General features: G+C 33.8%; 1 protein-coding gene across 5 annotated transcripts in view; it reads right to left on the bottom strand.

Moving 5' to 3' along the window:
- LOC137236370 (ELMO domain-containing protein 2) overlaps window positions 1-11,792 on the bottom strand; it is a 99,165-nt gene extending 87,373 nt beyond the window's left edge. Inside the window, exon 1 of one of the 5 annotated variants that reach the window (XM_067758874.1) lies at window positions 11,772-11,792. The gene's annotated coding sequence lies outside the window, so the exon portion shown is untranslated. Of the gene's footprint in view, window positions 1-3,276; window positions 4,017-6,976; window positions 7,035-11,771 lie in introns of those variants that run through there. The other 4 variants (XM_067758871.1, XM_067758872.1, XM_067758873.1 and 1 more) reach the window with 4 other exon arrangements.
- Between the last annotated feature and the right edge of the window lie 6,383 nt (window positions 11,793-18,175).

Genomic DNA, 18,175 nt, shown 5'->3' on the forward strand with positions numbered 1-18,175 from the left:
ATATTAGAGATTACAAGAAAAAAATACGGAATCCAAACATTATGCCCGAGTCTAACTTCGCGAATCACATGGTCGAGAATGAATGTTCCTCAGCAAACATCAATAAAACAGTTAGGGTTCTTCACATACAAGAAAAAGGCCGACGTCTCAACGTACTCGAAAACATGGAAATCTACAAACAGAAAACATTCGACGGTAGAATAATAAACGAACAGATAAACACAATTTCTGACACAATATTCGAGCCTTTAAAACTTGTTTACAGGAAACAACTTAATCACACAGGTACAACAGACAAACACAGAACAACAAATAAACACAAAACAATTAACGCACCAAAACAAAAAACCGACAAAGAAGGTCAAACGACTAAAATCACAGATTTCTACCTACCCCAATCAGCCACACAAATCGATTAGTAAACCACCCTCGGTTCTGAATGAACACACAGCACATACACATAACTAAATATACACAAGCATCAATTTGACAATACCTGCTCATATACCTACGAACTATTAATACAGGACAAACGACAACAACAGATCAGAACGAAAATCGACACTGATGATGGCACAACGCCGAAACCGGTTTGTCTCAAAACCAAATTTGACAAGGGATGACGGAAAATCGTTCCAATATACATTAGTTAAAAGTTCATTTTAGGGTAATTTCTCATAATTTAAGCCTGATATCTCTACTAAAATTCAAAAACACTATAGATATTAATACAGATTCTGAAATGTACGTCCTTTAAAGTAAGCCCAATATGATATTTTTCCTTTAATTCTATCAGAAGCTATGAAGATTTTTTGGCAAAACCCTACATTCATATGGCAAAATCGGTTGTAGATTTAGGAAATTTCAATTTTTTTTTAGAACGTCAGATATTAGCTAAAGTGCGGGTACGGACGCGATAATTTTTTCTCTATTAAAAATAATAACATATTTTTTACGCAATATACCTCTTTGGTATTACAGATTACAACTCAACCTGTCAAAAAAAATGTCGGTTGAAGTTGTCTAGTCTTACAACTTTTTGTGGCATTACCGTTTACAACATTGTGTTGGTGTAGTTGTCAAAGACAAAATCTGACAACTGATTACTAGCAGTTGTCTCATGAAATTTTGCAGTTGTTTGGAAAAAAGGTAACGTTTTACAAGACGATTCACCACGTAATTTTTAACAAAAATTTTCAAAGTTGGTATCAAAAGACATGTTTTAAACTCCGTTTTTAGAATCCGAAAGCAAAAATTAAAAATTTCAATTCTGTCATATCATTTCGGTTCAAAATTTCATGTGATTGTTTTATTTGGCCATGTTTTTTGTAAACAGTAAAGCAGAAAGGTGTTGGACCCACCCATGGTTATTTTTACAAATCGCGGCCGAAGGCCACTAACGCAAAAAGGTGTTCTGTGCAAAAAAACTATGGATCGGGCCTCATATTTCGGAAAATATGTAAATATCTTTCGATAGAAATAAAATTTTTAATTCCGCTTTCGGATTCTTAAAACGGATGTCGAAACGTGCCTCTTGATACCACCTTTGATACTTTTTGAGAAAAACGTTGCCGGAAAAAAATTAAAAAAAAATGAAAAGCGTGTAATTAAACCTTTTTTAAATTAATTTAAATAAACTTTATAATCAGAAATTTTGTACACATTTATAGAAAAATTAAGTTTTCAACCAAGGATTACATTGAACAACTTTTTGACCTTCTGTAGCGACATCCCGGAGTTGCACGAGGCAGGGCGAAGTTCGGATGCAGCCAAAATAGGTGAATTTATGCGAACATGAGCCCCTCGATACTACCCACTACTCTTGGGAATCCTGTTTTAGACTAAAATGCGGTTTTTGTAGCGCTTTGCTCTGGAGCCATTTGGGTTTTAATCCACTTCTCACAAATATGGTCCTCAATATCTAAAACCTCTTTATTAACTGTAGATGTTGTCCAGTCCAACACTAAAATCATTTCCACAGCATTTTTGATAGCTGCCGCCAGCAAGGAGTGTAGTTTTAAAATAGGGGTACAGCCGTCCCTCCAGCAATATTCTTCCTTACTTAAGCGAAAATAACTTACAAATCTGCAAAATGACTTCATTAGAAGCTAATCATTTCCCACTTAAACGTTTTCTTACTTGGTGTTTGATAGTTCCAAGGGATTGGAGTGATCATGCGATTTTTTTTCGTTTTCGCGACATGTCAATTTTGTCACCAAAATTTTCGTCGTTATAAAATAAATTTAATATTACTTTTATTCTATTTCGGCCTTTAGTTTCTAAATTTTTATAAAACTAATATTTCACTATTTGAATCGTTAAGATTTGAAACTAAATTAGAAGTTAATTTTTTACTGGAAGAATCTTCGAAGCCTGGGAAATCTGCTGACAACGATAATTTATTTTCCTGTTTGGTGACTTTTTCGGTCGAAGATGAAGCTAAACTTTCGTAGCTTGAGGCTGATTTATCGGAATCGGATTCTGAACCTGAAGTTTTTTGTACTTGCTTACCACTTCTAAGGTTGTACATATGAAATTATCAGAATAGCACAGATAATTCAGTTCAAACTATGAAATTAACGAAGTACTTATTTGAATGTCTGAATTTATATTTAAGCTGAAATATTGAGGAAAAAGAAAAAAAATTTGTAAAATTGAACTGATTTACAGGTGAATAGTCGCTAAAGAAATATTTAACAATTATTTGAAGAATTAATGAAAACTGCATTATACTTGTATAGAAAAATCTTTAAGAAGTAATTGAATTTAATCTTTGCACCAAAGTGTATAGGTATTAATTGGTAAAAATTTCAAAATTGTTGTAACTTGTTCAAAAAATCCATTTATATTCACAATCGCACCGCTTTGTAAAAAAAAATTCGTATATTTTCACGGACGCACCGCTTTATATAAAAAAAATCTCACTTGGTTTTTTACGGAACCACCGTTTATATAAAAAATTTTAATTGGTTTTTAACGGAACCACCGCATATTTCAAAAAAAAATTTAATTGATTTTTTTTGTTTCAAACACCGTTTTTATCAAAATTCCAAAATTTGCACGTTACAAACTGCTTATCAAGTTCAACAGTCTTATAAGGTGAAAATTAATATTATGCTTGAAACCGAAGTAGTTAAATGTAGAACGCATCACTTTAAAAAAATCAAAAATGTATATATATATATTATAACGCACCGCATAAAAGAAATTTGCTGTTTTCTATACATACATATATGTGTTATAAAAAACATAGGCAAAAATTTGTTAAATACATACATATATCATACTTATGACTGCTGCTGCTCCAACCGTAAATGCTGCCGCTGCCATAAACGCTGCCGCTGTCGTCGCCAATTCTGCTGATGCCGGAGTTATTTCTGGCGGTCTTCGCCGGCGCTGCCCCTGCTGGTCTCGATGTTAATGCTGGCGGTGATGTTAAATGCTGGTGGTGGTGTTGGTTAAAAAAAAATGGCGATGATATGCCGTTGGCTAGTGGCGTGGGTTTATATCCCGTTATGGCATATTATATTATACTATAATTTCCAATTTTTCTCTTCCAATTACTTCCGTTCTATTTAGTATAGTTTTTAGTTAATTTTATTATATTCAAGATTTTGTGTTACCTCTGTTAAATTTAGTCGTAGTATTAGTTTTGTTGTATTAAAGGTTTTCCCATACTTCAATTATACATCTTCACCGCCACTACCACTTCATACCACAATTCTCGCCCAAAATGTAAAAGAAATGACCGGGCTCCAGCCGTCACGGTCGCCATATAAAGTCCTGTCACGGTCGCCATATAAGGTTCATTTTATGAACCTCCGAAAAATGGACGTGCGCTTTGCACGACCCCAACTCACTCCACACCAAACACGTATTTGTTGTTTAAGTTTTTGTTCTTTTATTTATTAAAGTTTTCGTATGATAAATGTTCTTCAGTTAATTGTACACTTTATTTAGTTTTAATTTTAGTTTGTACAAATTGATTTTAACTTTACCACTTAGTTCGTGTTTTCTTGTTGTCCAAATTTATATTAATGGCCGGTCTTTTTCTGCCGAGCCGAATTGCTCTGTTTCCAAGTTGTTCCAACACCTGTTGTTCGTTCCCAGTAGACAACGGGTGTTGCAGTAATTTGGAAACAGGGTGACATTTTTATTATTTGTTAAGGCTCCGTTACAACAGCTATTAGCCTAGAGCTAGTGGAAACTGCACCAAGGAACGCTTCCAACCAACTGCAAAGAATAAGATGGAAACAACACCTTTTAAACCCAGAAGTATTTTATGTTGTATGGAGCGATGCTGTAATACGAAGGACACATGCGGAAGATCTTTCGTTTCAAATATCTAAGTCATTAGGTATGGCGTGTGATGCTGCCATGCCCAGAAGTCGCGCAAAAGTAAATGGTACTCCGGTATATTGGTGGAACTAGGAAATAGCGGAGGAGCGTAGAAAATGCCACAAGGCATGGCGAAGGGAACAGAGGGCACGCTCGTCCCCACGATATGATGAACTACACAATACCTATATAACCCAGAGAACGACGCTTAAAAATACTATAAAAAAGAGCAAGAGAGCCTGCTTCAAGGAACTGAAGGATAGTGCTGACCTTGATCCTTGGGGATTGGCTTACAGAACGGTGATGACGAAAATTAAAGGGCGGAAATCAGAGTAGCCTATATGCCCGATACTAATGAGAAGACCATCCCTGGAAGGCTTCTAGTGGGTTGGGCAAATTTGGTTGTGATCCGTCGATCCGTTTAGGACGCAAGTCGATCTATACCTACATACATACATACATAATTTGAATTTTATATATATAGATAGATAGCTAGATATAGATGAAAATCAAATAATGTGTTCTATCGTATACTGCCACATAACCAGAGTTGGGGTCAGTGCAATAATATTTGAGTGAGAACACTACTTGAAATAATCAAGATCTTGTTCAAGGTGTGTAGCGCTCATGTCAAATATACCCAACAGGGCCATTCGAGTATTAAATTGATTTCTACATCAGGTGATATTGTCACAATAGAATAATTATTGTAGATGTGACAATAAATACCTACATAATTTTTGCATAAACTCATAGCGGGATAATCAGGCGTTTTTTGAGAATAAAGAAAATGAAAATATATTAAAAACTTTTGGCGCTACATGTTGCAGTCGGTCTCTTAATTTCGGCACAAAATACTAGTTTTTTTTATATGACAGGGTTTGGTTTAAGCCAGGAGTATCAATATGACAGGATCAACTGTAAGGAAACAATCTTGTGTAACGAAGTTGCCTACTTAATTCTAAATTTCTGGAAATTGAACAATAAAACAGTTCTACATTTCAATTATATAGAAAGGAAATTGTTTTTTTTTACTCAACCCATTTAACCTTGAGAAATTTTTGGTTAAAAGTGCCCAATTAAAATTTCAATGCCCTTAATGATGAAAAATATTTATACAGCTTTTTAACACGCTTATATTAGATTCACTTGTATGTACATATATTTGTTTAACTCTCTAGGCTAAGCGCGCAAAGGAGAGTTAGACCCATTTAGCGACAATTATTGAAGTGGTTGAATAACTCGATACAAACAAGTTGTGTTTAATAGCGGAGACACTGTACGGTACTTTTATTATATTGTTCTTGTTATTTTAAATTTAATACAACTTAAATCATGTTTCACTTTGACCTGTTATAATACTTATCAAGTTGTTTAAATATTTATTTTTCAAAGTATTCTTTCAAAAATTTGCATTCAGTTGTAAAAATAAAAATAATAACATAATTTTAGGAGTGAACAAAAAAATATCTTTTCATTTAAATTAAAAGTGGTAAATTTATAGATACCACTCCATTGGCGATTCGCCAGTCTGTGAAATGTAAAAAGTGAAAACTTTATAAATTAATTGGACTAATTTTAAAACTAAAAGAACCCCAAACTATTTAAATAAAAAGCAAATTAGTTGGGTTGTAATTAAAACAACTCAACTTTCAGACAACTCAACTCCTGTTTGGTATTACGAATTACAACTTATTTCAGTTGAAGTTGAATTGATGTTGCCAACCTAAAAAATTGATGATTTGACAGATAAATGAGCAGCTGATCAATTTGTGGCGGATATTCAAGCATTTGCAAAAGTGATTTTTTATTAATAACAAAATGGATATCAATTAAATAATATTAAATTTATTTTTATAAAACTTTTTCCGAGCTCTAGGCCATGTAAATTGAAACACCAAAAATGCTTATTTTACATATAGACCTGATCGACTCAGGTGCACTCAAGAGTTCCTGAAGATGATTTCAGTATGAAATCGAAATATCGATAAAAATAGCTTTGACAAATATACAATTTATATGTAAAATAAGCATTTTTGGTGTTTCAATTTACATGGCCTAGAGCTCGGAAAAAGTTTTACAAAAATAAATTTAATATTATTTAATTGATATCCATTTTGTTATTAATAAAAAATCACTTTTGCAAATGCTTGAATATCCGCCACAAATTGATCAGCTGCTCATTTATCTGTCAAATCATCAATTTTTTAGGTTGGCAACATCAATTCAACTTCAACTGAAATAAGTTGTAATTCGTAATACCAAACAGGAGTTGAGTTGTTTTAATTACAACCCAACTAAGTTGCTTTTTATTTAAATAGTTTTGGGTTCTTTTAGTTTTAAAATTAGTCCAATTAGTTTATAAAGTTTTCACTTTTTACGTTTCACAGACTGGCGAATCGCCAATGGAGTGGTACCTATAAATTTACCACTTTTAATTTAAATGGAAAGATATTTTTTTGTTCACTCCTAAAATTATGTTATTATTTTTATTTTTTACAACTGAATGCAAATTTTTGAAAGAATACTTTGAAAAATAAATATTTAAACAACTTGATAAGTATTATAACAGTTCAAAGTGAAACATGATTTAAGTTGTATTAAATTTAAAATAACAAGAACAATATAATAAAAGTACCGTACAGTGTCTCCGCTATTAAACACAACTTGTTTGTAGCGAGTTATTCAACCACTTCATTAATTGTCGCTTAATGGGTCTAACTCTCCTTTGCGTGCTTAGCCTAGAGAGTTCAACAAATATATGTACATACAAGTGAATCTAATATAAGCGTGTTAAAAAGCTGTATAAATATTTTTCATCATTAAGGGCATTGAAATTTTAATTGGGCACTTCTAACCAAAAATTTACTCAAGGTTAAATGGGAAAATTTTCCTTTCTATATAATTGAAATGTAGAATTGTTTTATTGTTCAATTTCCAGAAATTTAGAATTAAGTAGGCAACTTCGTTATACAAGATTGTTTCCTTACAGTTGATCCTGTCATGTTGATACTCCTGGCTTAAACCAAACCCTGTCAAATAAAAAAAATTAGTATTTTGTGCCGAAATTAAGAGACCGACTGCAACATGTAGCGCCACAAGTTTTTAATATATTTTCAATTTCTTTATTCTCAAAAATCGCCTGAATATCCCGCTATGAGTTTATGCAAAAAGAATGTAGGTATTTATTGTCACATCTACAATAATTATTCTATTGTGGCAATATCACCTGATGTAGAAATCAATTGGATACTCGAATGGCCCTGTTGGGTATATTTGACATGAGCGCTACAGACTTTGAACAAGATCTTGATTATTTCAAGTAGTGTTCTCACTCAAATATTATTGCACTGACCCCAACTCTGGTTATGTGGCAGTATACGATAGAACACATTATTTGCTTTTCATCTATATCTAGCTATCTGTCTATATATATAAAATTCAAATTATGTATGTATGTATGTATGTAGGTATAGATCGGCTTGCGTCCTAAACGGATCGACGGATCACAACCAAATTTGCACAACCCACTAGAAGCCTTCCAGGGATGGTCTTCTCATTAGTATCGGGCATGTAGGCTGCTCTGATTTCCGCCCTTTAATTTTCGCCATCACCGTTCTGTAAGCCAATCCCCAAGGATCAAGATCAGCACTATCCATCAGTTCCTTGAAGCAGGCTCTCTTGCTCTTTTTTATAGTATTTTTAAGCGTCGTTCTTTGGGTTATATAGGTATTGTGTAGCTCATCATATCGTGGGGACGAGCGTGCCCTCTGTGCCCTTCGCCGTGCCTTGTGGCATTATCTACGCTCCTCCGCTATTTCCTCGTTCCACCAATATACCGGAGTCCGATTTACTTTTGCGCGACTTCTGCGCATGGCAGCATCACACGCCATACCTAATGGCTTAGATATTTGAAACGAAAGATCTTCCGCATGTGTCCTTCGTATTACAGCATCGCTCCATACAACATAAAATACTTCTGGGTTTAAAAGGTGTTGTTTCCATCTTATTCTTTGCAGTTGGTTGGAAGCGTTCCTTGGTGCAGTTTCCACTAGCTCTAGGCTAATAGCTGTTGTAACGGAGCTTTACAAATAATAAAAATGTCACCCCGTTTCCAAATTGCTGCAACACCCGTTGTCTACTGGGAACGAACAACAGGTGTTGGAACAACTTGGAAACAGAGCAATTCGGCTCGGCAGAAAAAGACCGGCCATTAATATAAATTTGGACAACAAGAAAACACGAACTAAGTGGTGAAGTTAAAATAAATTTGTACAAACTAAAATTAAAACTAAATAAAGTGTACAAATAACTGAAGAACATTTATCATACGAAAACTCTAATAAATAAAAGAACAAAAGCTTAAACAACAAATACGTGTTTGGTGTGGAGTGAGTTGGGGTCGTGCAAAGCGCACGTCCATTTTTCGGAGGTTCATGAACCTTATATGGCGACCGTGACAGGACTTTATATGGCGACCGTGACGGCTGGAGCCCGGTCATTTCTTTTACATTTTGGGCGAGAATGGTGGTATGAAGTGGCAGTGGCGGTGAAGATGTATAATTGAAGTATGGGAAAACCTTTAATACAACAAAACTAATACTACGACTAAATTTAACAGAGGTAACACAAAATCTTTAATATAATTTAATATAATAAAGTTAACTAAAAACTATACTAAATACAACGAAAGTAATTGGAAGAGAAAAATTGGAAATCATAGTATAATATAATATGCCATAACGGGATATAAACCCACGCCACTAGCCAACTTCATATCATCGCCATTTTTTTTTAACCACCACCACCACCAGCATTTAACATCACCGCCAGCATTAACATCGAGACCAGCAGCGGCAGCGCCGGCGAAGACCGCCAGAAACAACTCCGGCATCAGCAGAATTGGTGACGACAGCGGCAGCGTTTATGGCAGCGGCAGCATTTACGGTTGGAGCAGCAGCAGTCATAAGTATAATATATATATGTATTTAACAAATTTTTGCCTACGGTTTTTATAACACATATATGTATGTATAGAAAACAGCAAATTTCTTTTATGCGGTGCGTTATAATATATATATATACATTTTTGATTTTTTTAAAGTGATGCGTTCTACATTTAACTACTTCGGTTTCAAGCATAATATTAATTTTCACCTTATAAGACTGTTGAACTTGATAAGCAGTTTGTAACGTGCAAATTTTGGAATTTTGATAAAAACGGTGTTTGAAACAAAAAAAATCAATTAAATTTTTTTTTGAAATATGCGGTGGTTCCGTTAAAAAACAATTAAAATTTTTTATATAAACGGTGGTTCCGTGAAAAACCAAGTGAGATTTTTTATATAAAGCGGTGCGTCTGTGAAAATATACGAATTTTTTTTACAAAGCGGCGCGTCTGTGAATATAAATGGATTTTTTGAACAAGTTACAACAATTTTGAAATTTTTACCAATTAATACCTATATACTTTTGTGCAAAGTTTAAATTCAATTACTTCTTAAAGATTTTTCTATACAAGTATAATGCAGTTTTCATTAATTCTTCAAATAATTGTTAGATATTTCTTTAGCGACTATTCACCTGTAAATCAGTTCAATTTTACAAATTTTTTTTCTTTTTCCTCAATATTTCAGCTTAAATATAAATTCAGACATTCAAATAAGTACTTCGTTAATTTCATAGTTTGAACTGAATTATCTGTGCTATTCTGATAATTTCATATGTACAACCTTAGAAGTGGTAAGCAAGTACAAAAAACTTCAGATTCAGAATCCGATTCCGATAAATCAGCCTCAAGCTACGAAAGTTTAACTTCATCTTCGACCAAAAAAGTCACCAAACAGGAAAATAAATTATCGTTGTCAGCAGATTTCCCAGGCTTCGAAGATTCTTCCAGTAAAAATTTAACTTCTAATTTAGTTTCAAATCTTATCGATTCAAATAGTGAAATATTAACTTCAACTTCTTCTACTTTAAAGTCAGATCTTAACGATCCAATTATGGCAACACCAGAGGATAAGAGAATTTTCATTAACACATGTGCTCATTCTATTAGAGAAAACTACAGTGGTGATCCTCTAGCACTTGATTCTTTTATAGACCAAATTGCATTACTTGAACAATTCGCTACTGTAGATTTAACTGATACTTTTATAGCGTTCCTAAAATCAAAACTAGAGGATAAAGCCTGTGAAGCAATACCAAGACAAGTAAATTCAGTTAATGAAATTAAAACAGCTCTACGTAGTAGGACCAACCGGACAACAAGAAAGTTGTAGCAGGGAGAATTACAGCGTTGCACGTTAACGGTAACAATTATACAGATTTTGCCAAAAAAGTTGAAGATTTAGCTGACTCACTTTAGCTGTCTCTTATTATTGAAGGGATCACTCAAGCGAAAGCTCATGAAATGGCAGTCGAACAAACTGTTAACGTGTGTCGTTTAAACGCAAAATCCAATTTAGTAAAAACTATTTTAGCCTCAGCGGCATTTACTGATCCGAAAGACGTGGTAGCAAAATTAATTGTAGAACAAAAGAACGAAGTAACTGAACGTCAGGTTCTAGCTTTTCGATCACGTTGTAACAACACATTTAGAAGTTCACGTGGTAGTTATCGAGGCTTTTACCCAAATCGCGGCTATACTAGTTATAGAAATAATAATTCATTTGCATACAACAGCAACTACAACAGCAACAACAATCAAAGGTATAGGAATTATAATGGAAATAGATACCAGAATAACAACAATAATAATACGCGTACAAATACTAATTCCAATTCAAATACAAATAATAGTAACAATAGAAGCAACAATTCAAGATCTTCAAACGGTAGAGGTCGAAACGCAAACGTTCGCGCGAACACTGGGGGAGGACGAACTAACCGAGTAACCGAATTTCCCTCACCAACTAGCATCTATTGTTTAAACTTATATTATTCAGATTTCATAGAATTACAACTTAACGAGTCACAAAAATTTTGTTCTTTCTTAGTACACTCAAGCAGACATTTCTTTAATAAAAATATCATGTATAGACAGTAACATTTCCTTAAATACAAACGACATTATTAACATTAGCGGTGTCACTTCTAATTCAGTTTCCACTTTAGGTAAAATTACCGCGAATTTAAATTTTTTAAACTTTTCTATTAAACATACTTTACATGTAGTAAATGAAGACTTTAATATTCCATCCGATGGCATACCGGGTAAAGATTTTCTGAAAATTAACAAATGCATTTTTAATTATGAAAAAAATAGTATTTCCTCTTGGGTAGTTAATGAAAAAGTCGCGATACCAATCCTGCACGGAACAGAAAGCGACACTTGTATCATTCCGCCAAGTTGTGAAATATTTTTCAATTTACATGGCCTAGAGCTCGGAAAAAGTTTTATAAAAATAAATTTAATATTATTTAATTGATACCCATTTTGTTATTAATAAAAAATCACTTTTGCAAATGCTTGAATATCCGCCACAAATTGATCAACTGCTCATTTATCTGTCAAATCATCAATTTTTTAGGTTGGCAACATCAATTCAACTTCAACTGAAATAAGTTGTAATTCGTAATACCAAACAGGAGTTGAGTTGTCTGAAAGTTGAGTTGTTTTAATTACAACCCAACTAATTTGCTTTTTATTTAAATAGTTTGGGGTTCTTTTAGTTTTAAAATTAGTCCAATTAATTTATAAAGTTTTCACTTTTTACATTTCACAGACTGGCGAATCGCCAATGGAGTGGTATCTATAAATTTACCACTTTTAATTTAAATGAAAAGATATTTTTTTGTTCACTCCTAAAATTATGTTATTATTTTTATTTTTACAACTGAATGCAAATTTTTGAAAGAATACTTTGAAAAATAAATATTTAAACAACTTGATAAGTATTATAACAGGTCAAAGTGAAACATGATTTAAGTTGTATTAAATTTAAAATAACAAGAACAATATAATAAAAGTACCGTACAGTGTCTCCGCTATTAAACACAACTTGTTTGTAGCGAGTTATTCAACCACTTCAATAATTGTCGCTAAATGGGTCTAACTCTCCTTTGCGCGCTTAGCCTAGAGAGTTAAACAAATATATGTACATACAAGTGAATCTAATATAAGCGTGTTAAAAAGCTGTATAAATATTTTTCTTCATTAAGGGTATTGAAACTTTAATTGGGCACTTCTAACCAAAAATTTACTCAAGGTTAAATGGGTTGAGTAAAAAAAAAATAAAAATTTTCCTTTCTATATAATTGAAATGTAGAATTGTTTTATTGTTCAATTTCCAGAAATTTAGAATTAAGTAGGTAACTTCGTTATACAAGATTGTTTCCTTACAGTTGATCCTGTCATATTGATACTCCTGGCTTAAACCAAACCCTGTCAAATAAAAAAAAAACTAGTATTTTGTGCCGAAATTAAGAGACCGACTGCAACATGTAGCGCCACAAGTTTTTAATATATTTTCATTTTCTTTATTCTCAAAAATCGCCTGATTATCCCGCTATGAGTTTATGCAAAAAGTATGTAGGTATTTATTGTCACATCTACAATAATTATTCTATTGTGGCAATATCACCTGATGTAGAAATCAATTGGATACGCGAATGGCCCTGTTGGGTATATTTGACATGAGCGCTACACACTTTGAACAAGATCTTGATTATTTCAAGTAGTGTTCTCACTCAAATATTATTGCACTGACCCCAACTCTGGTTATGTGGCAGTATACGATAGAACACATTATTTGCTTTTCATCTATATCTAGCTATCTATCTATATATATAAAATTCAAATTATGTGTGTATGTATGTAGGTATAGATCGACTTGCGTCCTAAACGTATCGACGGATCACAACCAAATTTGCACAACCCACTAGAAGCCTTCCAGGGATGGTCTTCTCATTAGTATCGGGCATGTAGGCTGCTCTGATTTCCGCCCTTTAATTTTCGCCATCACCGTTCTGTAAGCCAATCCCCAAGGATCAAGATCAGCACTATCCATCAGTTCCTTGAAGCAGGCTCTCTTGCTCTTTTTTATAGTATTTTTAAGCGTCGTTCTTTGGGTTATATAGGTATTGTGTAGCTCATCATATCGTGGGGACGAGCGTGCCCTCTGTGCCCTTCGCCGTGCCTTGTGGTATTTTCTACGCTCCTCCGCTATTTCCTCGTTCCACCAATATACCGGAGTCCGATTTACTTTTGCGCGACTTCTGCGCATGGCAGCATCACACGCCATACCTAATGACTTAGATATTTGAAACGAAAGATCTTCCGCATGTGTCCTTCGTATTACAGCATCGCTCCATACAACATAAAATACTTCTGGGTTTAAAAGGTGTTGTTTCCATCTTATTCTTTGCAGTTGGTTGGAAGCGTTCCTTGGTGCAGTTTCCACTAGCTCTAGGCTAATAGCTGTTGTAACGGAGCCTTAACAAATAATAAAAATGTCACCCCGTTTCCAAATTGCTGCAACACCCTTTGTCTACTGGGAACGAACAACAGGTGTTGGAACAACCTGGAAACAGAGCAATTCGGCTCGGCAGAAAAAGACCGGCCATTAATATAAATTTGGACAACAAGAAAACACGAACTAAGTGGTGAAGTTAAAATCAATTTGTACAAACTAAAATTAAAACTAAATAAAGTGTACAAATAACTGAAGAACACTTATCATACGAAAACTCTAATAAATAAAAGAACAAAAGCTTAAACAACAAATACGTGTTTGGTGTGGAGTGAGTTGGGGTCGTGCAAAGCGCACGTCCATTTTTCGGAGGTTCATAAAATGAACCTTATATGGCGACCGTGACAGGACTTTATATGGCGACCGTGACGGCTGGAGCCCGGTCATTTCTTTTACATTTTGGGCGAGAATGGTGGTATGAAGTGGCAGTGGCGGTGAAGATGTATAATTGAAGTATGGGAAAACCTTTAATACAACAAAACTAATACTACGACTAAATTTAACAGAGGTAACACAAAATCTTTAATATAATAAAGTTAACTAAAAACTATACTAAATACAACGAAAGTAATTGGAAGAGAAAAATTGGAAATTATAGTATAATATAATATGCCATAACGGGATATAAACCCACGCCACTAGCCAACTTCATATCATCGCCATTTTTTTTTAACCACCACCACCACCAGCATTTAACATCACCGCCAGCATTAACATCGAGACCAGCAGCGGCAGCGCCGGCGAAGACCGCCAGAAACAACTCCGGCATCAGCAGAATTGGTGACGACAGCGGCAGCGTTTATGGCAGCGGCAGCATTTACGGTTGGAGCAGCAGCAGTCATAAGTATAATATATATATGTATTTAACAAATTTTTGCCTACGGTTTTTATAACACATATATGTATGTATGTATAGAAAACAGCAAATTTCTTTTATGCGGTGCGTTATAATATATATATATACATTTTTGATTTTTTTAAAGTGATGCGTTCTACATTTAACTACTTCGGTTTCAAGCATAATATTAATTTTCACCTTATAAGACTGTTGAACTTGATAAGCAGTTTGTAACGTGCAAATTTTGGAATTTTGATAAAAACGGTGTTTGAAACAAAAAAAATCAATTAAATTTTTTTTTGAAATATGCGGTGGTTCCGTTAAAAACCAATTAAATTTTTTTATATAAACGGTGGTTCCGTGAAAAACCAAGTGAGATTTTTTATATAAAGCGGTGCGTCTGTGAAAATATACGAATTTTTTTTACAAAGCGGCGCGTCTGTGAATATAAATGGATTTTTTGAACAAGTTACAACAATTTTGAAATTTTTACCAATTAATACCTATATACTTTTGTGCAAAGTTTAAATTGAATTACTTCTTAAAAATTTTTCTATACAAGTATAATGCAGTTTTCATTAATTCTTCAAATAATTGTTAGATATTTCTTTAGCGACTATTCACCTGTAAATCAGTTCAATTTTACAAATTTTTTTTCTTTTTCCTTAATATTTCAGCTTAAATATAAATTCAGACATTCAAATAAGTACTTCGTTAATTTCATAGTTTGAACTGAATTATCTATGCTATTCTGTAAATTTCATATGTACAACCTTAGAAGTGGTAAGCAAGTACAAAAAACTTCAGATTCAGAATCCGATTCCGATAAATCAGCCTCAAGCTACGAAAGTTTAACTTCATCTTCGACCAAAAAAGTCACCAAACAGGAAAATAAATTATCGTTTTCAGCAGATTTCCCAGGCTTCGAAGATTCTTCCAGTAAAAATTTAACTTCTAATTTAGTTTCAAATCTTATCGATTCAAATAGTGAAATATTAACTTCAACTTCTTCTACTTTAAAGTCAGATCTTAACGATCCAATTATGGCAACACCAGAGGATAAGAGAATTTTCATTAACACATGTGCTCATTCTATTAGAGAAAACTACAGTGGTGAACCTCTAGCACTTGATTCTTTTATAGACAAAATTGCATTACTTGAACAATTCGCTACTGCAGATTTAACTAATACTTTTATAGCGTTCCTAAAATCAAAACTAGAGGATAAAGCCTGTGAAGCAATACCAAGACAAGTAAATTCAGTTAATGAAATTAAAACAGCTCTACGTAGTAGGATCAAACCGGACAACTCGAAAGTTGTAGCAGGGAGAATTACAGCGTTGCACGTTAACGGGAACAATTATACAAATTTTTCCAAAAAAGTTGAAGATTTAGCTGACTCACTTTAGCTGTCTCTTATTATTGAAGGGATCACTCAAGCGAAAGCTCATGAAATGGCAGTCGAACAAACTGTTAACGTGTGTCGTTTAAACGCAAAATCCAATTTAGTAAAAACTATTTTAGCCTCAGCGGCATTTACTGATCCGAAAGACGTGGTAGCAAAATTAATTGTAGAACAAAAGAACGAAGTAACTGAACGTCAGGTTCTAGCTTTTCGATCACGTTGTAACAACACATTTAGAAGTTCACGTGGTAGTTATCGAGGCTTTTACCCAAATCGCGGCTATACTAGTTATAGAAATAATAATTCATTTGCATACAACAGCAACTACAACAGCAACAACAATCAAAGGTATAGGAATTATAATGGAAATAGATACCAGAATAACAACAATAATAATACGCGTACAAATATTAATTCCAATTCAAATACAAATAATAGTAACAATAGAAGCAACAATTCAAGATCTTCAAACGGTAGAGGTCGAAACGCAAACGTTCGCGCTTTAAACGCCAGCGCCCCTCAGGAGCGAACACTGGGGGAGGACGTACTAACCGAGTAAGCGAATTTCCCTCACCAACTAGCATCTATTGTTTAAAGTTAAATTATTCAGATTTCATAGAGTTACAACGTAACGAGTCACAAAAATTTTGTTCTTTCTTAGTAGACACTCAAGCAGACATTTCTTTAGTAAAAATATCATGTATAGACAGTAACATTTCCTTAAATACAAACGACATTATTAACATTAGCGGTGTCACTTCTAATTCAGTTTCCACTTTAGGTAAAATTACCGCGAATTTAAATTTTTCAAACTTTTCTATTAAACATACTTTACATGTAGTAAATCAAGACTTTAATATTCCATCCGATGGCATACCGGGTAAAGATTTTCTGAAAATTAACAAATGCATTATTAATTATGAAAAAATAGTATTTCCTCTTGGGTAGTTAATGAAAAAGTCGCGATACCAATCCTGCACGGAACAGAAAGCGACACTTGTATCATTCCGCCAAGTTGTGAAATATTCAGACTTTTTGATTTAGGAGATTCAACCGAACCAAACGAAATTCCAGTAACCAAATAATCAAAGTCATAAACACCACGGATGATATAAAGTATGTCAAAAGAAAAAGTATTCGGACAGAAAAACTTTCAAATTATAATGTTTATACAATTAACAAGACAGAAACAGAAGACAAGCGTACGAAAAAACTAATTTCGATTTAAAAAAATCAAATACCTCAACATGCTCCAAGTAAATTACTTGACCTTTGCATAGATTATGCCGACACTTTCGATCTTGACACGGACAAAATGACTTTAAATAACTTCTACGAGCAAAAATTAAGATTTACGGACAACGAACCGGTATATGTTAAAAACTATAGATTGCCATACTCTCAACGCGAAGAAATAAATCGCCAAGTAAATAAATTGTTAGACAACGATTTGATTGAACCCAGTTATTCCAATTACAATAGTCCCTTGATTGTAGTCCCAAAGAAAGATACTAATGGTCAAAAAGCTTATCGTATGTGCGTACATCTACGCGTAAATCTCGCGCAGTAAACAAAAAACTCATTGCTGATAAATTCCCACTAGCTAGAGTTGACGATATTTTAGACAATCTCGGTAGAGCAAAGTATTTTTCCACATTAGATCTTTTTTCAGGATTTCATCAATCCCCTTGCATCCTGACTCACGTGACTTACATCTTTCAGCACCTCGGTCGGCGCATTTAGATGGAAAGTGCTTCCATTCGGTTTAAATATAGCACCAAATTCATTCTCACGAATGATGACAATAGCTTTTTCGGGTATACCACCCAATGTCGCATTTTTATACGTAAACGATATTATCGTCATAGGTTGTAGTGAAGCACACCACATTAAAAATCTTTCAAAAGTTTTCGATACTTGTAGGTCTTTCAATCTCAAGCTTAACCCAAATAAATTAAACTTTCTACGTCCAGAAGTTACATTTTTAGGTCACAAATGTTCAGCCAAAGGTTTGTTGCCAGACGACTCCAAAATAAACGCAGTTAAAAAGTATACAAACCCGACCGATAAAGACGCGGTACGACGATTCGTCGCGTTTGCAAACTATTACAACGATTTATA

Source organism: Eurosta solidaginis, chromosome 1, assembly GCF_040869045.1.
Source record: "Eurosta solidaginis isolate ZX-2024a chromosome 1, ASM4086904v1, whole genome shotgun sequence".
NCBI lineage: Eukaryota > Metazoa > Arthropoda > Insecta > Diptera > Tephritidae > Eurosta > Eurosta solidaginis.